Raw genomic sequence first — 23,553 nt, 5'->3', positions numbered from 1 at the left:
TTACCCCTGCCCCTTTCTTCTCTCTCTCTTTCTCTCTCTCACTCTCTCTCTCTCTCTCCCTCTCTCTCTCTCTTCACTGGACTGGAGCGAGTGCTGATAGGCATCTATGTTGGAGTCTGCCTGTGTTTCTGCAGACAAAGCGCCTCCAAGAGCCACGCTGTACTCCCTGGGAACCATGTACAAACCCCCTTCCTTTTTCCTACCCATATTGCTCCTCTCCCCCTCCCCCTCCACCATTCCTCCCTCTGCCAGCCTGCCTTCCTGCCCTCCACCCACGCCTGGGGCACGAGCTTCAACACAGGCCAAACTGCACAAACTGCTGCCACTTGAAGTGCTTTAAAGCTTAGTTCTCAGGCCTCACTTCAGACACACAGCACTGCACGGCTTAGTGATTTCGCCTGACTGCCCTCAGCTGCTAATGATGCTAACGCTAAACTCTTTAGGAGTGGAAATGGGTGTTTGATGGAGCAGGAAAAAACTTCTAATGGAGTTCTCAAGATCTAGTTTGCTGTATGTTGCACCCAGTGATGATAGCCAGGTAATAATGTCAGACCAGTGGAACATTTAAATAGATTGAGAGTTAGATACTCTATTGATCCCAAAGGAAATGTTTTGAAAGTTCTTAAACATTAGGTTTTATGGACATTATAAAGCTTTCACAAACATACTGTACAGTATACGGTGATGTTTTTTCTCGCACTGTAGTCTCATAATAGGACTGTGTGAGCAGCATCCTGGAAGCACCGCAGAAATTATGAGCTAGTTATTTCCCATGAACATTGTATAAACCTTAGAAAGAATTGTCAGTGTTTCAATATAATTCGCGCTAGGCTGTGACACTAAGGCTTTATCACTGAGCCGTAAAAAGCAGTCAGTCCAATTGTGAATAGAACTCATTTCACGGCTTCGAGCCCTTCTTTTTGGGAAGCGATCCAGGAGTTTGAGGAAAAAGGATTTTCGCTTGGGGTAAGAACAACTTCATTTCATGTTGCGTTCATCAATGCGAACTTTTATCCTCTGAATCGTCAAACTCTGAAAGCGAGCCCATAGTAAACAAGAAGTAGGATGGTGGCCCGAACCGAAAATAAACATAACGAACTAATAATTTCATGCAAACGAATGAAGAAATACGTAACCATTCAAGAAAACAACACCATATGTAGGAATGAAGAAAGGAAAAAAAAAATATACAAAAACGGTGAATTATTAAATAGAGTTATTATTCTCTTAAGTTTGTACCTCTTTACCATGACTTATCCAGGGTCATTATGTACACCTTTACACAGCTCACAGCTTTATTGATATGATTTCATACAAAATCCACCTCCATCACCCTCATGGCTCATTCATCACAAAAACTGTATTTATGTAATCCGTTCTTTAAATAGCAGTTATGAAAAAACAAACCATTTCTAGCTAACCTCATAAACCACTCCTTGCACAGCCACGAGGACCACCCAAAATTATTTTTGTTTTTTTAATTAATGAGCTAGGTTTGATTGCTGTTATGTTAATGCTTCCTGTAAGATGTCCGCATAAACTGCGTCTTTGCACAGCGTTTAGCCTCAACTTTTTCATGTGTCAGAAAAAGTGATCTGCAACTTTTTTTGTGCAGAAGCCTGACTTCACTAAGCATTCCCAGTGCTGATTGCGGAAAAATGGGAGCAGATCAATGGAAGGAAAGTGAGGCGATGGAGCTAGGCCACGTGAATAGGTGGTGATTTGGAGCTTGCCTGCATCTCCCCTTGCGCTTTCCTGCGTCAGACCTCTGGACGACCTCAGAAACTTGTTGTGGGGGTTCGGAGTTGGCGGAAAGGCGGCTGCTTAGGCCGAGGCCCGTCGCACACATTCCTCTCGGGCTATCGCTGCCATCACTTGACAAGAATTATATAATTGCAGCCTGTGATCTCATTCTCCTCAAAGAACATTTTGAAGTTTCCTTTCCTCTCTTTAGCTTTTTACGTTCTCTCTCTCTCCCACTCGCTGTGTAATGTTCAAATTGCTCACATTAAATCACCCCCCTCTCCCTCCTCCTTTCTTTCCCCCTTTACTTCCTCATCTCTTTCCTTTCTTTTCTTTCTTTCTTACTTGTTTTTGCATTCCTTACTCCCTCTTTCCAACTCTGTCCTTTTCCAAACTCTCCTTCCGTTGTTGTCAAATTGTTTATGATCTGCTTATCGCTTTAATGTGTGTGATTGCGCTTACGTGCACGGGCATTTGTGCGCTCGTTTGGCAAACGCCACGATGGAGCGATACAAAGCCGCATTTATCTACGTCGTCCACGTTTAAAGATAACCAGCCTCCATGTTGGTTAAGGGAAATGGAAAACAGGCAGAGGGAAAGAAAGAGAGGAGGAATGGGAACGCTGAAAAGGACGTGAGAAAGAGAAAAAGAATCAAAGATGCTGTATAGTGTGTTTTTATTTTCTTGCTTCTGTCATGACATCACTGCAAAATCCAGTAAAGACACACACAATAAAGAGATTAAACTTTCCCACTTTAATCTTGTAATCTTGTACGATCAATGAAAGCGGTCTCAGATCAGTAATTCGTGACCACGCTCCATCTCCAGAACCTCTTTTATTCCCACGTCTGATCTGAGAACAGTAATCAGGTAGAACTACAAGCATCTGTGAGTCACTCTGCGATCATGGAGTCATACCATCCGCTAATGATGGGGGGGTCATGACCTCAGCAGTTGTGGGTGAATCCCAAATTGAAGAGTCACACACTGCACTCCTTTGATCTGATTAATGAGTCAGTATTGCTAATTCATCACAGTTTAAAGACTTTTTCTCAAAAAGAAAAAAATAAATGAGAAATTAAACTCGCACCACTTCCCATGGATGACAAACGCAATCAATCCACCATGACACATGACGCATTTGGTGTCTGACGTTTGCTACCACGCTAATAAAGCTAATCCAGGTTTGAAGTAAGACTTGTCAATAAGTTTTAAGACGCAAAATTTTTTTCAGTTTATCTTTAGCAGAAATGTGTAATAGTTAATATAGCTTAATGTGTGAATGTGTTCTACATTACGTGACATTTGTATTTCGATTTTTCGATAAACTGCTCTGACTCACGCCAAAGGTTAAATTTTATCGCAATATTTTTTTTATTTTGTCAAAATATGCCATACGTTTTTTTTTCATGCTTGAAACATATTACTGTGCAAAAGCCTTGAGCCCCCCCCCCCCTCAATTTTTCATATTTTGCTTCCAAGGAGCCAACCTTTTTTATATTTTAATGTAGTCTTGAGGAATAGTTCTTCAGGATTCCTAAAGGACTTTCTTTGGCTCTCATTTTTGGCAAGTTTTTGGTTCTCATTTTTAGTCCAGTCCCTGTACCTGAGCAGTTTCAGAGGAAAGTCTTTTGCTTGTTAAGCCACACAGTGTGTATATAGGTATGTCTCCTTGGAGTATAACAAAAAAAACATTTAACTTAAGTCATGAACCAGTAAGAAACAGGTGCAGATGATGACAGATGATCGGATGAGTATACTGGTGATGCTGAATGCTGAATGGTTGAAACAGACGAAAGGGGAAATGAGGTCGCTGATGAATTTGTTCATTTTAAAAAGCCAAATTTTAAATTGCAACTTTTTTGCAGCTTTTCAGAGTAAATAATTTGTTCATATTTTTCTTAAATTTAATCTACATGATTTCATTTCACATAATAAGGAGCATTGAGGGGTGACTCGAGACTTTGACGCAGTACTATATATGTTTTTAAGACTTGGGGACTTATCATAATGTCTTACAAAGAATCTAAAAAATGAGAAAAAACATTTCTTTTGTTTCTGCAGTAACTCATAGTCACTACAGGTTTTAGACTGATAGTACTCGTAGAGTCTGGCATATTCATACTAGAATGAGGATATGTTTATGAGGGAAACTACAAACCAGTTATGTGGGATTGCTCTAAAGATAAGAATGTCTGGCAAACGCTGCAAATGTCAGGGTTCTTTGCAGAATCCAACCTTGTTTTTTCTTGCAAAGAGATTTTGAAAGCCAAGAACGTTCATTATCTGAATCCTTGTATTGTAATAGTCATATTTATGAATATGTATAATCACAGCTAAATGGTGCGATCAGATGTGGTGTCCATTTTGTACAAAGAAAGTCTTGATTAGAACAATATTTTTGTATTAATATGCCATAAAACCCACCTCTTAAATATTGTATCACAAATTTACAATTAATGTGGATGATAATAAAGTTTATATCCCAAGTTGACCATCCCTTACCCCTATTATGTTACAAAAGATAGTAAAAAATGGCTATAAATAAATTTATATTCTATGGTACTTAAATATGTATTTGATTGTTCAGGCATGTATCTATAACTGAGGTGACATAAACTTTCCTTTCATGTTAGATTCACCAACCCCCTGTAACTATGAAAATTATGGAACGAGTGGAAAACTGTATCTAAGATCAGATTTATCGACATATTGGATTACAGTGATAATGGACATACAGTACAGTACAGATGTTAGACAGTTTTCTGTATGTATAAAATTGCTGCTCATTAGCCAAAGTTATGGCTGCATTTCTTGTCAATTATGTCACTTCATGTTTACAAACCTAAATCATTCACCCATTAAATGCAGCCCTTGTGTCTTATAATTCTAAACACATCTCAAATACTGTATGACTTGTGTATAAAATCTAGTACAAACTATTGTTGCATACTTGAATCAAATGGGTCAGAAGTTGTTGATTAGTTTTTCTTAAACAGCATCTCTATCATTCAAAGCACATGTTTATACAAATGTTATCATTTTATTACATTATAATTTGCAACATTCCAAAGGTATTTGTATTATGGACATGTGACATGGTGGAGTTTTATGTTAGGACACGTTTATCTAGTATTTAAGGAAGGAGTCTTTCCGTGAAGTCCAGAGATGCTGGAAGCACTTTATAACCGCTGTAATGTAAAGAATAACAAGAATTAACTTGTCTCTTGGGCAATCCATAGCACTTAATGTAACTACAATGGGTGCTCAAGTCAAAGCAGGACTTTTGAGTGTGCAGAATAACATAATACAATTATAAGAGTAAAAATTCCCTGCTACACCAATGCACTTATCCCAGAGTTTCACAAGTGCCACTCGATACCATGAAGGTAGAAAGTTTTCTCAGTACACTGGCACCATGATCAGACTGCCTGCTTCATTTCTGAATCGCTGGCCTCCCAGGAACTCCTTTACCTTCACCTTGTACCGTGCTGTTATGGGATTATATTATTCTTCAGGTTGCTAACATTCATTATGCATGAAAACATCACACCATCATTGTTATCCTAAATTGGCATGACCTTAATTATTTCATTTTTCCCCCATAAAAAATAAATAAAAAACCTTGTAGAGAGAACCTGAAGTGGTCATTTATGTTTATTTTACACTATAGTGTAAGTGCATGGTAGTTTAGACATCTACAGAAATCTTTATATCGTTTTTTTTCCTTCTCTTGTCTGGTCTTTTCCCATTTCTTCCATTGTAATAAACACATGACCATTGGGAGGCACTAGAGTCCTACATCAATGACTGACCTTCTCTCGCACTCTCTCTCTCTTTCTCTCTCTCTGTATTTTTTTGTGTGTGTCTCCATATTGAACGCTTTGCACTGTGGATTTATTGAGGGTGGAAATGCTGTTATTATTATTCAATCCTCCTCTCATGCTCTGGAGGGAGGCAAGGGGGAGAAAAAAAACCTTTTTTTCAGAGGGGATTCTGCTCATCGTCTGTGTGTGTGTAGGGAGGCAACGCTGACATCTCTCACTCCTTCTTTCATTCCTCCTTTCATTGCTCTTCTCCCACTGGATGGAGGGCAGAAGAAAACAGCTTGGCAGAGAGACGCGTTGTAGAGTGTCCTTCCGTCTCTTTATTAACACGCCGTCCCCTCTCGTTTACTTGGCCACGTTTCCACCAACGTCCCCCCCTCCCCCCTCTTTTTTTTTACTTAAAGCTTTATCCATCACTCACAAACACTAATCTGACAAAATGATTAAACCGTTTTCACCAAATAAATCTGGGCGGATTTCATTCCAAGCTGTGGACGGAATGTACATGAGGTGTACGGTAAATCATAGGAATATTGGAACTCACAATAAAGTCAAAAGGAAGAGTTCTCCAGTAGGCCGCCATGGTGAGATCTATCTGCTATGCATCATGGGTAGTGTGTTTTCTGCGTACAAGCAGTCGAGAGATAGATGAGCAAAGTCTAAAACATGCAAAAGAGAGAGAGAAACCCTGAACAATCAACCTAGGAGGAGGAGTGAAAAAGCGACGATCCACCCATCATCCATTTTATGATTACAGAATCCATTTTGCTGATCCGCGCGTCCGTGCAGCCCTTGTGTCATCCGTGTTACTTTTTTTTTCTCCTTTGTGTCAGCGCTAATTAAGCAAAGCATGTTTAGGCAGGAAATTAATTGATACATCCCCAGCCGAACCCCTTCTCACTCTCTCTCTCTCTCTCTCTGTCCCTCTCACACACTTATACACATTAGATCTGTTTCTTTTTCCGCACAAAAGATAGCACCATTCAGAACTAGGGTTGGAAATGAAACACAAGTGTGAGAGAACGAGCGTTTTGAAATTGATAAGTCTCAAAGATCTTATTACGCAGATGAGTCGATAAGCCTCCCCGCTGCAGAAACGCTTAGCACGCTGTACTTTTAATTAAGCACGAATACGGAGTGGACGATGAGAAAAACAGGACGAGGATGAAGATGGAGAGGGGAAAAAAAGTGTGGCGGAAAAAAAGAATGAGGCGTGTGTGTGTTTTTGTATTCAGAGGAGGATGATGATATAGAGATAGAGAGAGAAAGAGAGAGAGATGACATTTATCTTCACTTTATGGATCTTTGACCCCTTTCGTAATCCGAGCTGTGACAGCATTGACAGCGGTGTGGACAGAGATCGTTTTATTAGAATCACTTATTATTTAAAGCATACGAAGATCGGATAACTCAATCGCAAAGTGATGAAATTGAGTTTTTGCTGAAAATCTAATAAAAAGATTCGGTCGTGGTTCTAATTGTGACACCGAGATTGAGTTTGTATTGCAAGTTATAAAGTGCTCACACCGGAGACTCCTTCCATCCTGCTGCCACTTTGTGTACACCACCTAACCTTAGCAACATTTATATGATGTCCTTTGTTAAAAAACAGACAGATTTTTTAAATGTGTAAATGAGTTGTTACTATAGAAACCGTTATATATCATTTAAAGCCTATTAATACGTATAACCTTGACCCACACATGGAGGAACTGTCAGAACTGCTGTACTGGAACACAATTCAACATTTCTGACCAACATCTACTGAGAATTCAATCCTGCTCTGGTTAGCAGTAGTAACATTTACTTAGGTACAGCTCAATGTTTTCTCATTTTTCTCATTGATGGATAGATGAGGATCATGTGACTGATGACCTCATTCCTATACCAAGTTAACATAAAAGAAAGAGATCTGAAAACATTGAGAAACGAATATTGTTCTGTCAAAGTCTTGATCCTGAACATCAGCAAAAAGTTACAAGCAAACCCACACTCAGGTGGTCAGTGTGTGTGTGTGTGTGTTTGCGCGCACACCTTTTGTTTTAAAAGTGCAGACTATGCATAAGTCATTCATTTAAGGCTTGTGTGTGTGTGTGTGAGAGAGAGTGTAGTCATCCTCCTGTTTGAAGTTCGCTATAAGAAACACTTGTCCAAACAGGGCGGCACAGTGAACCTGAGTGGGGCTTTTACATTTCACATCCTAGGCTATAGTGTGTGTGTGTGTGTGTGTGTGTGTGTGTGTGTGTGTGTGTGTGTGTCCTCTGTATGTATTGAAAAGCCATTTTAAATATTTTTTGTGTATGTAATAGCCCAAATAGTTTGGTGTGTTGAGCTGTTGAAGAGATCACCATTTTCTTAACCTTGTTCATAACCTAGGAAATAAGTCTTTAAACCTAAAAGGGAAAAAAAGTCTAGTCAGCAAATTCCCAGAAATTGGGAATTGGGAAACCGGTTTAAAAAACTTAGCCACCACTTTACATAACCTGAACACAATAATTCAAGAGAACCTACATAATCACCTTAAGTAACTCGGAACATTATGGTATGGACTTAAAAAGAGAACAGCATGTGTGAATAACGTAGACGTTATAAAGACTTTGTGAAATGATGTAACTGGTCAGATGACCTTTATGCTTAATGAATGTACATATTATGTAATATTTATAAGATCAAAGTTGCTTTGTGGTCATGACTGTGGTATAATTTTGTCAATTTTACCGAATAATAATAATAATAATAATAATAATAATAAATGACAACTATTTTTCTGTACATGGTCTAAACCCAGCACCTAATGCGCGCGCGCACACACACACACACTGACAGAAAAGCTGAAGCTGTGAAAGGGACAGGAATTGAGCAATAAAAAGAATTATAGCATTGTCTGACACTGAGGTCACACTCTGGGGGCCTTCACTAAAATGTGCGCTGAACTGGTATTAAATCTCGCTCACACATGAACACGTACGCACTCATGCAGTCTCAACCACACACACCCACACACACGCACACACACCCACACACACCCACACACGCACACACACCCGCACACACCCGCACGCACCCGCACGCACACGCACGCACACGCACGCACACATTCCCATATTGATATCAGTTAGTTTGGTTTTTTAACATAACTTAGCTTTCCAAATGATTGTCTGAGGTAATTGTCTAAATTACCTCCAAAATATATTTTAATTCCTTTAAGCCACACCTAAAGGCTTTTCCTGTGTCACTACCTGCTGATCAATGACCTCTGTGACCTGTGATTTCATGGCTGTATGTTAGACATCATAGCATCATAGACTGTTATGAATAAAGATTAAAGGTTCTTTAAAAAAAAAAAATAATAATAATAATAAATTATATATATAGTTTGTTTATTTGTTCTAATTATAATTTTACTCCTTTGTATCATTTAATCATTGTTGAGTAGTAAAACATTAAATAAAAAAACTGCTTCAACCTCGATAATATCACTCTCTCCTTCCTACCCCTTTTTCTTATTCCTATTATTATTATTATTATTATTATTAAAAATATCCATTTGCTTGAGCTCATTACTTTTTTTTTACCTTTTACTCAGCACTTTTATTACTTTTAGACCTTAAATTACTTTATTTTCACAGAACACAGAAGTCACAGAACACTTTGACTTAATACTCTTACTTAATATTCTGGATCTAAGCTATAAATATCTGGTGGTTTCAGGTGTCTAAATAATACACTGCAGTCAGCTATGGTCTCTACAGAGTCTAGGGACAGCGTTATATACTTTTCTCTGGCCACTTTACACATTTGTGTGCATGGATTTGTGAAACATATATAGGCTATATAAAGTAAATACTGTGCAAAAAGTCTTGAACCCTCTCCTCATATTTAGCTTCCAAAGAATCAGACTTTTTTGTATTTTTTATCTAATCTTAAAGAATAGTTCTTCTTCCTGAAATACTTTTTTAGCTCTCATTTTCACTTTTTTATTTCACTTTTTTATAGCTCTTAGAAATGTTTTTTGTTTCTTAAACCACACAGTGACCTATGAATCATTCAAGCATAAAAAGCATCTAACTTAAGGTATGACCCAGTGACAAACAGGTGCAGATGATGACGGATGATCAGTGATTATTATACTGGTGATGCTTAATGCTGAGTGGTTGGAACAGACGAGAGGGGAAATGAGAAAGCTGCTAAGTTTGTTACATAAACAGCCCATTTTTAAATTGTATCTTTAGGAACAGTTTCTTGCAAATTCCCAGAAATTGGGAAACTGGTTTAAAAAACTTAGCCACCACTTTCCATAACCTGAACACAATAATTCAAGAGAACCTACATAATCACCTTAAGGAACTTGGAACGTTATGGTATGGACTTAAAAAAAGAACAGCATGTGTGAATAACGTAGGCGTTATAAAGACTTTGTGAAATGATGTAACTGGTCAGATGACCTTTATGCTTAATGAATGTACATGTTATGTAATATTTATAAGATCAAAGTCGCTTGGTGGTCATGACTGTTGTATTATTGTGTCAATTTTCCTGAATAATAATAATAATAATAATTTGAAGTCTAAAAGTGATAAAAGTGCTGAGTAAAAGGTAAAAAAAAGTAAATGCAAATGGAGGCATTTTTATTAATAATAATAATAATAATAATAATAATAAGTTTTAATTCATTCTTAAGTTTCTTTCATAAGTTTCTTTCATTCAGTCAACACTACCAGTCAAAACGTTTGATCACCCTCTTTTAATTCCATATTTTTTTCTTGATTTTTATTTCTTTCTGCATGGTAAAGCAATGCTGAAGGCATCCAAAATACACAATAATCTTGCTTAAACAGATGATATTGAGATGTATCTGCTGCTTATGCTCTCTAAAGCCTTCATAACGGCTTTAATCTGAGGTGCTGGTTCTTAATTGGTGATTTCTGAGGCTGGTAACTCTAAATTAACTTCTCTGCAGCAGAGGTACGTTTTGGTCTTGTTTTTCCCTTATTTTACCAAATAAATCATGCACACGATTTAGTACAACTTTTTTTGTATTACCTAAATGTGTGCATGAATTAGCAAAACAAGTGGCGAATGGTTTAAGAAAATATATGATGTGACTGTTTTTCCAGTGTGTTCTTTCGTTTTACTAAATTGTGCACACAATATTGCTAATATATTTTTATATAATATAATACGTGAAAGACAGATCGTAGAAAGCGTGTAGTTTGATGCTCGCTCTGCTGTTTAGCCGTGATCTTTGTGCATGGTTCGAATTCTGGGTTTGGCTGGAATCCCAAAGAAAATGAAATAAATTTTACAAACGGTTCAGCGGTTCTTGTTATCTCTCCCAAGCGCAAAGTGTATTCCCAGACAGGACACATTTCCTAAAAACTTAAAGGCACATTTAAGTCAATAGCAACAGTCGAACGTGCAGACGACAAATTCATCACCGCCTCGTCTGCTATACAAGTGCTAATGAAGTTAACACATTTTGTTTGCCTGGGCCTAACATGTCAGCAGGCCTGGTAGAGCAGTGTGCTTAAACACATGCTGAATTCTTATATGAGAGAGAGAGAGAGAGAGAGAGAGAGAGACGACAGTCCCTGCACTATTATCACATAAAAAGAGAAGTTGAATGAGCCACACTCCCGGCTTGCTGCACCTGCAGTGCTGAGGTCATTGTTTGACACCCCCTCCTCCGTCTTTCTCTCTCTCTCCGTCTCTCTCTCTCTCTCTCTCTCTCTCTGTCTCTCTCTGGAGGGCAGCTTAGTCGCTGCTGGTCTTTTCATAGCTCCTCTTGCTTTTCTTCAGGCCCCTTCTCGCCTGCCACTGCGCAAACACAGCTGAGAGAGCAGCTCACGTGCCGCTCCGTAAAGCCCTCGGCCTGCAGCCTGCTCCCCGTGCGCGCGTGGCCATGCGTGTGTGCAATGTCACTATTTGACTCCATTGTCTCAGTGTTTCTGCTGCCTTTTTAATGCTGATGAGTTTGCTCAGTGCCACCCGTTTGTTTGCTGATTGTTTGACTGGAAAGAGTTGCATTGTGACTGCAGTTATTGATCTGTAGCTGTTTTACTGGCTGCAGTGTGTGTGTGTGCGTGTGTGTGCGTGTGTAGGAACATCCCGGTCACACCTGCAGTTTGCAAAGGCCAGGATGTCTAATCTCCCACATATTTCTCACATAACATATCTCTCATTATTTATTTAATGCTAGTCATCGAGTAACTGCATTTATAAAAGTAAGTAACGAAATGAAAAAAATTATAAATATTAAATAATAAGCCACAAGATCTGGATTTATTTCACCTGGAGCAGATTAGAACTTTGTTATTGTTATGACAATGAGATTTTTAATATTAAAGAGTAAAAAACATTTTATATAGTTTATATAGTGAATACTGAAAAACTATGCAGGTGTTTTGGCATTATGAAAATGTAAAATAGGAACAAATATTTTCATGCTCTCATTAAAAGTATAATTACCATTTTATAATAATGATTTAATAATACTATTTAGCCTACTTGACCTTTATTACTACTACTTATACTAATTATTATTATTATTATTATTATTATTATTATTATTGTTGTTATTGTTATTGTTTTTTTTTTTGTTGTTGTTTATTTTCTCAACTTTTGACTTAAATCTTCAAAATAGATAGATAGATAGATAGATAGATAGATAGATAGATAGATAGATACTTTTGGCAATAGAAGTTGTATTTATTCATTTAGATATTCAATTAAATTGTATTATTTATGCTTGTTTGTTCATTCATCTTGGGGGTTAAACAGGTTTGTAATTAAAAAAAATATTTTATTATCATAACTTTTTTTGTTTGTGGTTGTTGTTGTTGTTATTGTTGTTGGTAAAAAAAAGGACCTTTCTTCTGACATATTATACGTCTGAGTAAAACTGTGATGACGATGTTCACAAGATGTAACTTTTCAAAAGAAGACGATTATAATATGCGATTACATACGATAAAAATTCCTCCAATAAAAGACACAAGCCAAAAAAAAAAAAAAAAGGCTGAAGTCTAATTTGCCTTTAAAAAAAGTCATAACCTTTAAGAGTAAATGTGGGACATTTCAGTGTGGGGAAGATAAGAGAGATAAACTAGATGTAACTTTAAACTCTCGTACATATATAAAGATTGTACTGTCATTTTTAAAGGGCTGTGTGTCAGTCAATAGGTACATTAAATTTATGGCTCTGTATGTGTGTGTGTGTGTGTCTGCCTCTGTGTGTGTTTTAACCTGGGGAGGGAGATGCATGTCTCCTTTATAAAAGCACATTAGGACTGTAAAAGGCAGAATGGTTAGAATACCAGGCATTGACATGGAAAATGAAGATCCATCAGAGAAGGCCTGAAGCTGCCACACACACACACACACACACACACACACACACACACACACACACACACACATAAACGCACAAATACACACACCTCCCCTGTTTTCCTCCTTGGCTCCACGAGCCCGTCCAGGGGGCAATAAACTCGTTATCTCCCTCTTTCAGATCCTAATCTGACGGCGGCCTGCACATTGCCAGGTGACCCGAGGTGGGGGCTTCCTTACTCGTCCGCTCTCTCCCTAAATCCCCAGCTTTCCGCCGCCTGTCGTCACCCTCCTACCCTCCTGCAGCTCTAAATACCCCCCTCTCATCACCCAGCAGCCCCCATTACACCCTCTATCCTCTGGCAATTAATCCAGCTATTGATCACCTGGAAAGTAAAGCCTTCTCTGCTCCATTCAATTAAGCTTTTTTTGTGTTGCTTTGTTTTGTTTCCTTCTTGTTTTTCTCTCTCTTTTTTTTTTTTTTTGGCTTTACACCAGTTCACGTTCATGGGTTTTATGTGTGTGTGTGTGTGTGTGTGTGTGTGTGTGTGTGTGTGTGTGTGTGCGTGTTCTGATCTGACCTCTTTTTTTTCTACTCTCTTTCACTCCCACTTTTCTTTCTGTCTTTCTCCCTGAGCAACCTGAGGATGTGATTTATTTCGAGGATAACGCAGCGATTTCGATCTAGCAGCAAATTGGCCTGTAAATAAATACAAGTATGATTTTATTCTTTGGTAACTTATTTAATGACTGAATTAAATTACTAAAAATTTACTGGTGTTCAATTAAAATATCCCTGGGCAGCATCTTGTTCTACAATCAAGACGATCCAAATGCTATCATGATGAGGTATTAGTTATTAAAGCTGTGTTTGTTTGCACTGGTTTTCTCGAATGGAAATGAAAAAGGGCTGTGGGATGTTTATAACAAGGAGGTCATATGATCAGGCCGACATGATGATTCAGAGGAACCACATCGCAAACATGGTGGAAGAACCGTGGTGCTCAAAACCCGGGAGAAGTAGGCAGTGCAAAAGCAAAAAAAAGCAAAAAAAAAAAAAAACAAGTCAACTCATTCAACAAAGTGATCGGAGATAAACAAAAAACGGGGTGTTAGATTACAGTTAAGTGTGACTGGAAGCGGATCTGTTCATCTGAGTTTTAATTTGATTTACAAATTGATAAAAGCTAATAATTTTATAGAAAGCATAAGCAGACAAACTTTTGTAAAAAACATACATGCATCCAGGCTTGCTCTTTTTCTTCCAGCATGGCACATGGAATGTTTTCCTTCCACCTCCTTATATCCTCCCTATATTTCACCTTCGAAACCCACTCTGCACTTTGTCTAAAGTAGAATGCTAAATGTGGGGCAATCGCAGTTCAGGTAGACAGCAGAGAGGCCTGCTATGAGCTATATCGACTGCATAACCAGGCTAAGTGTATATGTGTGTGTGTGTCTGCTCCAGAGCTGAGCTCAGTGTAAGGCCGAGATGCATGAGGCATGCGGCGGCGCTTTCTTTGAGGTCCGCGGCGCTTTGATCTGGTTCTGCAGCCTGTGCCGGGGGTGTCGAGCTTGTCAGCCACTCTGATGGAGCGATAGGCCTCCTCTCTTCTCCTCTCGCGCTCCTGCCGTCCGCCGCCTCAATGCCTCTCTTCATGCGCACTGAAGGCCACATTATGGAGCCGAGCGGAGTGGGATATCCTGCGCTTCGACCCTACAGGTCACAGGTCGGGGGGGAACAGGCGCGCGGATGAAAAGAGTCCATAATTACGCCGAAAACAAAAACTACCTTGTCCCCCCGCCCCCATGCTCACAAACCCCTTAAACCCATCCCAAATAACTATTTTTGGTGGGAAGGCCAGGAAACGGGCACAATTGAGATCTTTGGGAATTGAGATTTCTTTGGGAAACGGAGTGCTTATCGTGATCTGTGCCGCCTCATCACAGGCCTCTGTGATTGGCCGAGACCCGCTGCTTATCTGATACGGATTGGCTAAGGCGAGCCGTGACAGGAAGTGACAGCGCGGTTCCCACAATCCCACCCTGGGAGAAATGTGAGGTACCATGAGCACGCCCACGGCTGCGTCTGCAACACAGAGACTGTGTGTTTTTGTTCTTGTACGTGTCCGCATGCTACGGGAGGTCATGAGCCGTCTGCCCCCGTGTCTGTCTGTCTTTCTGCTCTGTCTACAGGACGTGGGTGTAGCATTGAGGAATATGTAGATATACAGTATGGAGTTTGACATGTTGGTGCCATCTACATTACACTTAGTATCTGACTCCTAATATCTGAACTCACTGATAATAAATATGTTTTTTTTTTGTTATTTGTTTGTATGTTTTTTTTTTTTAATTGCTAGGATTTACGGCTTTAGATAAGCTATCATCATATAATCATGTCTTGTGAAATTATTCATGAGTCATAAAAAAAAAAAAAATGTTGACTTTTTTGGTTTATTCCTGAAAAAGTCTTTTTCTGATCGTTATGATAAAGTACGTTGCAGATTTGGTGCTGTGTACGGTATGTCTACGCTTCTGGAGTAGTTGAGTTTCCATCAACGACGTGGCGAGCCCATTAGAGAAGATGGTGCAGCATATCAAACAGAAGCACGTTTTCAACAGCATTGCACCATGAAGCTGACACGGAAAAAGTGTCGCTATTCCTTAGTGTGTCGCTCTCAGATTTAAGAATAATTCTTCTATTGTAGTTTTGTTCTTGCTTAAACTTAACCATCATGTGTTTATATATGTATTTGTTTGCATTAGTTTTTAGTTTTTGTATTATTTTCTGTGTTCTTTATATATATAAAGGGTTATTTAAAGTCTTTTTATTTACTCTTTTCAATACAAACTTTCCTGGGGATTTTATTTATTTATTTATTTATTTATTTAAGGACTTTTGACTAACTGATTAAGCACAACAATATTTATATTATGAATATAATACCTTTGTAATATTCAGTATTCTATTACAAAATTAAGAAAAATATTTTTAGGCCAGAAAAGAAAACAACACATCATATAAGTGTCAGGATGCTGAGTAAAACCTACTAGATAATTTCCTAATAACTGCACAAATTGTTGACTTTGTTTCATTAATTACTGTTTACTGAGCATTATACCCCCCCCCCCCCCCTTTTTGAAGACACATTTGCTTTACAGCATTTGTTTTGTACTGCACACACAAACACACACACCCACACCCACACACACACACATACTTTTTATATTTTGGGAAAAATATTACCCTAGAGCCCATTATTTATACAAGCAACCATACTTCAACTGCACTGACTTTGATTTCCCACATAAAAATGAAAACAGTTAAGCATTAAAAAAAAAAAAAAAAAAAAAAAAAAGGAAATAAAAAAATTGGAAAAAGTATTAAAAATTTTAAACTTGGGTAATAATTTTTCCAAAAACATTCACATATATGTGGTGGCACGGTGGCTTAGTGGTTTGCACTGTCGCCTTGCACCTCCAGGTCCTGGGTTCGATTTGGGTTTTTGCATGTTCTCCCCATGCTTGGTGGGTTCCCTCCCACAGTCCAAAGACATGCAGATTAGGCTAGTTGGTGTTTCAAAATTGCCCGTAGTGTGTAAATGAGTATGTGAATGTTGGCTGGAGGTCCTACCACAGTCGTACAAATGGGAATGAATACAATGGTCACTACTGGCCTCCCGGACCCTTAGTTGGTCTACAGAGGTTCCATGATGGATGTGTATGAGCACAGATAAAGGTAAATGCAGATTATTTAAACAAAGAATGTGCAATAATACAGATATGAAAAAAATACCACACAAAAATTTGCAAATGTGGTTCTTTACATAATTAGGGGTTAAATCCAAGATAGTATTTAATTATTTTTCATATTAGGTTCATATTTATTATTCATTAATTAATTAGAAACTTACAGGGTTTTTAATGTTATTTTAAACTTCACTTATTTTACCTATTACCACTGAGTTACTGTTACGCATTACCATTCGCTGGTTATTTTTCCCACAACAGAAAGTTCAAAAAGTATTTACTCCCTCGATACCACAAATAAACAAGTTATACTTGTACATTTATCATTACATCTAATGTTGTGGAACGTCTGTGAAACAAGTTTGCTCCTGTTATCAGTTATGTTATAGCAGCTATAAACAGTCATTTTCTCACCAACCTCTATTTTTCGTTCAACCGAAGCTGAAAAAAATACGCACAGCCAGATCGTGTCATGTTCATGAGAAACCAGAACATTCTCCGTCCTACATATAGTACAAAGCGCTGAAACTGAAGACTCCTTCCTTAAGTGTTAAATACATATTTCCTAACAGCAAGTCCCTGTTATAAAGATGTTATAGGAAATGTGTGCAACTGTGCAGGATAGTACCACTGGTACCCCTCCAGGTGTGACCTCACTCACATCTGCCATTATTATAAACTTACAATCCTTCAGTCACAGGTGCACAGATGCTGAGACATCAGCAGTACAACTTCAGGCCAGCTGTGCCTAACCTTGCACCCTGCTTTCTCATACAAAGAGGCACTAGCATTAAGATTATTAGTATTTTAGGAATTTGGGCTGGAAATAAAGAGCTAGTGAAATGACTAAATCTATACTTCAACAAGGATTATTATTATTAGACTCAAAAGTATGGTATGAAACAAAATGTGTAATAAGATACAGCCTGGGGTTAGGCACATTTAGAACCATAACAACCAGCACGCTTGGTTAAGAGGTTCTGTACCGACATATGATGCATGCAGGTGTGTTGGGAAATTATGTAGAACTTTATCTTTATTTAGATATTTGAAGTGCTAGAATTCATAGTGGTACAACAGTATGATCATCTCATAGTTAATTATTTTCCCATGACAAGCACAGCTCACAGTATTTTATTGCTTTTAAACCACAGTGATCTGCCAACAGGTAATTGTTTATGCACTAAATAGAGACAAATTATAAATGATCTTAACACCAGATAGCACAAAGCAGGTATGGCTATTTGAGAGTTCACACAAATTCCTTCTGCAGTAAATTTGCACCAGGAGAGTGACGGAGTGTTATGTTGGTATTTGTACATATTTTACAATTATGATGGTATACTCCATTTTGATTGTGTGTGGGAGGACGGTGTGGTGACCTTCCATGGCCTACGCCGGCCTCACCCCGGGCTCATTTTGGCCCAGTGCTGGCTCTCTGATTTAGGGCAAACAAAGCACTCCTCACTGCCATGCATGGGTGATGGATGGCAGTGAGGTGAGGGGAGAAAGGACAAGAGAGACAGAAAGAGAGAGAAAGCGAGAGAGGGAGGAACGAGGGTCTCCCTGACCACCCAGGCATGTCTTTACGAGCTCTAGAGGGAGTAGGCCTCAGGCCTCCGTCGCTCTCAGATTCCGCTGGGAGATTCACGACCGGTCCGATGAGGAATGCGGCACGAGGCCTTGTGCCTGGCCACACTGTCAGGTAGGGATAATGGACTTGTTTGATGGATGTGGGTGAATATATCTGTGTGTGCGTGTGTGTGTATATATATATATATATATATATATATATATATATATATATACACATATATATATATATGTATATGCATATGTGGAGTTAAGCTTATGAGTGTCAAATAATCTAAATATGAATGAGTTTATGTACTATAGGGAGATAAGTCTGATATAATATGTACACATTTATACACAGTTTATCAATGTTTTTGATCAATTATGTACAGTATAGCACAACGTCTGTGCTTTAAAACAAAAATCAAGGGGTGTTCAAGTCGATCTGGGACTTTGAGACTTTAGATGTGCAGAATAACAAAACACATTTGTATAAGTAAAAACTCCTTTTATTACTCTATATAATCCGCGGCTACACTAAGGCCTTGTTCACACGGGCGTTAAGTTTTTGAATAAACGAACTTGCTCTAAAAGTCCTAGACATTTATGTTGCGTTTTGTAGTGGCGCTTGATTGACTTCTACACCGGCATTTGTTTGTCTCTGTCTAACGTCAGCCTGCAGCCCAAACTGTAGTTTGCGTGTTAACCTGTGGGGGCAGTGTGTCGGGAACTGGATATGAAAGCCCGCCGCTACCGGGTTCACTCTCTGACTGCACAACGTCGGAAGTAAAGGAAGTTTTTTTGTGGTTTCTGAAGAAATGCAATTAATAATTTTTTTTTGGCCTGCCTTTTCCGCATTTCCCTATGTATAGCATGTAGGATCATGGGATATATCCTGTCCTCCAATGCGTAAAATAAACGCGAAAAAATCGAACTAGAAGCGGTTTCCTTGCGTTCGTTGGGTTTTGAACGCCAAGAAAAAGCTGCATGCAACTTTTTTTTAATGCCGTATAAACGCACAGCCGGACAAACACACGACACCAAAGCCCATGTGAACACTCTCTAGTTGACTCCTATGTGTAGAAAACACTCACTGCTTGATCCGCGCTCACCGGACGCTACGAACGCAAGAAAAACGCTTGATTTTTAACGTGTGAACAAGGCCTAATGCACTTATCCCAGCGTTTCACTAGTGTTTGGATACCATCAAGGTAGAACATTTTCTCAGTACACCTGAGCCATGAGCAGACTGCCTGCTTCACGTCTTAAATGCTGGCATCCCTGGAACTCAACATTTGAAAGTTGCTTGGAGTGAGGTCATGACTGAAAGGGGGGAGCGGCAATAACTCGAAGCCAAATTCCTGTAATGTGCAAGTGGTGCTGCTGAATGATTGTGTGTACAGTACCCACAGACAGATGCAACTCTGCTGCAAGTTGGCAACAAGGTATTCATTGTTTTCATGGATATGGCGTTCCACTCATGTAATCTTCAACGGAGCGACCACAGTGTGTTCCGGTCAACCTTGGCGGGGATCATCATTTACAGACTTCTTTGAAAAGTTTGCACCGTGGTCTGGAAATGTTTTACCGTGGCTAAGAGTCTGATCACCATACTGTGCTTGACTCAGATTTTTGACACCTTCATTCATGAGCGATTTCATTACAAGTCCTGGTTTGACTAACGGCAATCATATTTGTGCAGTATCTGAGGAATAAAATATGACAAAGCATGCCTCAATTGAGAAAAAAAAATCATGACAGGATGGTATGAAGGAGCCTGAGTTACTGATCATCCCAATGTAACTAATTCTCAATTTAATAAATCAATTTCGAATAATTATTCAAGCTTTTTAATCTGATTATACTGCAGGCATGTGTCAACATTTATTTATTTATTTATTTAACAACGGTTCATTAAGTTTATTCATTGACATTTATTAACAGTTACATGTGATAATTTGGAGCATCTCTGAAACACATAATTCCTGTTATTGCTTGTTATAACAGCTGCTAAAGACAGTAGTTCCGTAGCTAGGCACTTTTTCCCTTTCACAGCTTGATATGTTAATCGAGAAGATATGGTATTCTGCCAGGTCTTCTTTCCTGAAGACTGTTACGACACACAAATACTGGAAACTCATTCCAAAAACATTTCCTCATGACAAATATCATATAAGTGTTGATATGCAATGGAGTATCCCCTATATACACCCTTGTGTTGATGAACAGTACAGTATATTTGCTTTGCAACTTTTTCTATTCCAACCAAAAATGAGGATTCACCAGCGCTGAAGATATTAAACAATAATGTGAAAATGTTTTATAATGTGTATAAGTACATTGAATAGCAGTGTGAAAATTTATGTGTGTATATACAGACAAGAACTAGAGCTGCTTACCTGAACCTCCCTTTTTAGGTTTAAAAGGAAAAAGAATATCTGATATACACTCAGACAAACACGCATCTGTGGTGGAAAGAACGGTCTCCCCCGAGCCCACCTGAGAGAGGGATATAAACTAGTGATGGGGAAAGAAAACAAGCAAAGAGGATAGAAATTAAATTCTAGCGCTTTATTACTGCGGGGGATTTACGACAGCTCGCTTTTAAGTCTTCATGTCCAAGCTGTAAAACTCTGAGCTTTTTATGGCAGGGAGGAGATCTAGGTAATACACTAGAGGGGTTGAAGACGAGTATCAAACCAAAACAGGAAAAGATGTCGGAGTGTCTTAAACCAGGGAGTTCGAGGATGTGGGTCAAGGGAGGGTAAAAGTCTCTCTCGCTCTCTCTCTCTCTCTCTCTCTCTCGCTCTCTCTGTCATTTACCCCTCATTATCTGGAAACAAATTACCTAAACAACATATGAAGTGGATGTTGCATAAAAATATTTCAAAAAAAGGTTTTTGTGTCACAATCTGACACCTCCAACTATCATGATGCAGAACGCATGACCGTCGAAAATCGATGGACAACTTATCACCAACTTGAGGAATAAACTCATCTGTCTGTGGGACTGCTCAGAAACCTTTCTACTTTTATGATATTCAAGCCCTAGTGCATTAGTGTAGCAGTGGATTGTATATTGAAATAATAAATAAATAAATAAATAAATAAATAAATAAACAATTCAGTTTAAAATAGTTTTTAAAAATGGATTGTCATTTAACATTATCATTCTTATTCTTAACACACACACACACACACACACACACCACCTTCGCCATCCCACACTTTGAGTGTTAAACAAATCTGACAAACTGCCATAATACCTTGAACTTTTGCTGTTTTTTTTTGCTGAGGTCAGTAAAAGCGTGTTATCACCAACATTGCGACACAGAGGAAGCCACCATCACTTTACTATACTTGTACACCCACACACACCTACACCCCCGACACACACTCTCACACGTACATAATCAGCTTAGCCACACTGTCATTTTACCAAGAAACAAAAAAGGCTTACATCCTGACAACGTTTCAGTCAGCTTTATGCTTGACTCTTACAAAGGGTCAACAATTGAAACTCCAAATGTTATACATATTACATACTAAAAGAAAGCTTAACCATATCAAGAATTCCAAGTCCCGTTAATGTAACCAGTAATTCATTTATTTCGCTTCAATTCAACAGCCAACATGGGTTTGGTATGAGTATTTTTACAAGAATTGTGTATATACATTATTATCATAGGCTGTTTCATTAAAATGTATTTTTCCCACAATCACACGCAAAGCTTTCTTTCTTTTCACTGAAATTTCCTTATTAAAGCAATTTTCAGCAAAGAAAAGTTACAAAGAACTTTTTTATGTTTTATTATAGTTTTACCTCATTTTTACAAAAATTACACTAATCACAATTTCTCACAAAAGAAAGAAACATACCTTTCTTTATTCTACAGTCTAACTATTTAATAATGAGATTAACTAAAGTTAAATTTGATTTTGAAATAGTAATTAATAAGTTAGAAAGAAGTAAGTGACTGGTGTTTAACAGGGCTATTGTGGATTTGTGGTATACGCTTTATTGAATGTTCTGTTGAGAATGTAGGCTAGCAAAAACATGTGGATAAGAATTTTGTAATCTGTTATTTATATATTCCACATCAAAATAAATGTAATTATTTTTAATTAATTATTCTCATTGGTATATTGAATAAATTAATTTTAAAAAATCATTAATTAATGAAAGTTTACATAATACAAACTACTAAATTATTGGTAATTAGGTAATTATACCTAATAATAGGAATTTGTATTTGAGGGTCTATTTTTAAATCACTGTTTAATCATTATATAATATCATTTTTATACATATTTTATGTAAATAAGTTTAAAGGTGAAGTATTTTGGATAGCTATGGAAATTCAAAGCTGTAAGAGTGGTCAAATTGATATTAATAGTGATAATAATAATAATAATAATAATAATATAATGATGATAAAAACTATGTCCTTCTCATGTAGCATTTTAAATGATGTTAAAGTTCCTAGCTTGGTCAGGTTGGGACCTTAACCTAATGCTAGTCAAATGTTTTAGTAAAAACATAAAAAAAAAGATGCACTTACTGTACCTCATTATGTTTCATATCTATTTTGCCACTGCAATCGTGCTTCACGTTGTGATTACTTTGATTACTCTAAAAGTATCTCGGATACTTCACCTTTGCAATAAATTATTTTAAAAAAATTAAAACTAGATATACTTACAAGTAACTCCTTTGCAATACAGTAGAAACGCTTGTGACAATTAAAAAATACTTTAGTCTTTTTTATCTTTATGGTACTGAATACTTCTACTATTATGTTTTGCTAAGCAGTTAATAGGTGTAGTCTTACTATTAGTTTTGCCAAGTTATTATGTAGTTAAATAGGTAAAGTTTGGAAAATACTGTACTTAACGAATACATATAAGTTAATAACCACATACTAACCAATTCTACAATAAATATTTAACATATACGTACTTACCTATTAATTAATTACTAGTTACATATTTTGAAACAAAGCATAGGCGAACTTTTAAACAGACTTTAGAAATTAAATACAATTAACAAAACCCACTATCCATGAAAATATTTAAAAATATATTTAATCTACATATTTAAACTAAAAAGAAAAAAAAAACTCTAATTTCTGTCCAACTTTCAAAGCATCTCTTAGTCAATGAGTCACTTTTTCCACTTCAAACAATCATAAATGCTATTTTGGAATGTTTCCATTTGCGTTTTTGTTTTATGCAAATTAGCAATTTGCTTAGAAGCGGCTGCATGTAAGTCTCCCCTCTTATTAGGGTGTGGTGTTTGAAGACCTTCCACAGGAAATGCTTGAAT

Source organism: Clarias gariepinus, chromosome 23 (genome assembly GCF_024256425.1).
Source record: "Clarias gariepinus isolate MV-2021 ecotype Netherlands chromosome 23, CGAR_prim_01v2, whole genome shotgun sequence".
Lineage (NCBI taxonomy): Eukaryota > Metazoa > Chordata > Actinopteri > Siluriformes > Clariidae > Clarias > Clarias gariepinus.
Note: the sequence above shows the minus strand (reverse complement) of the source record.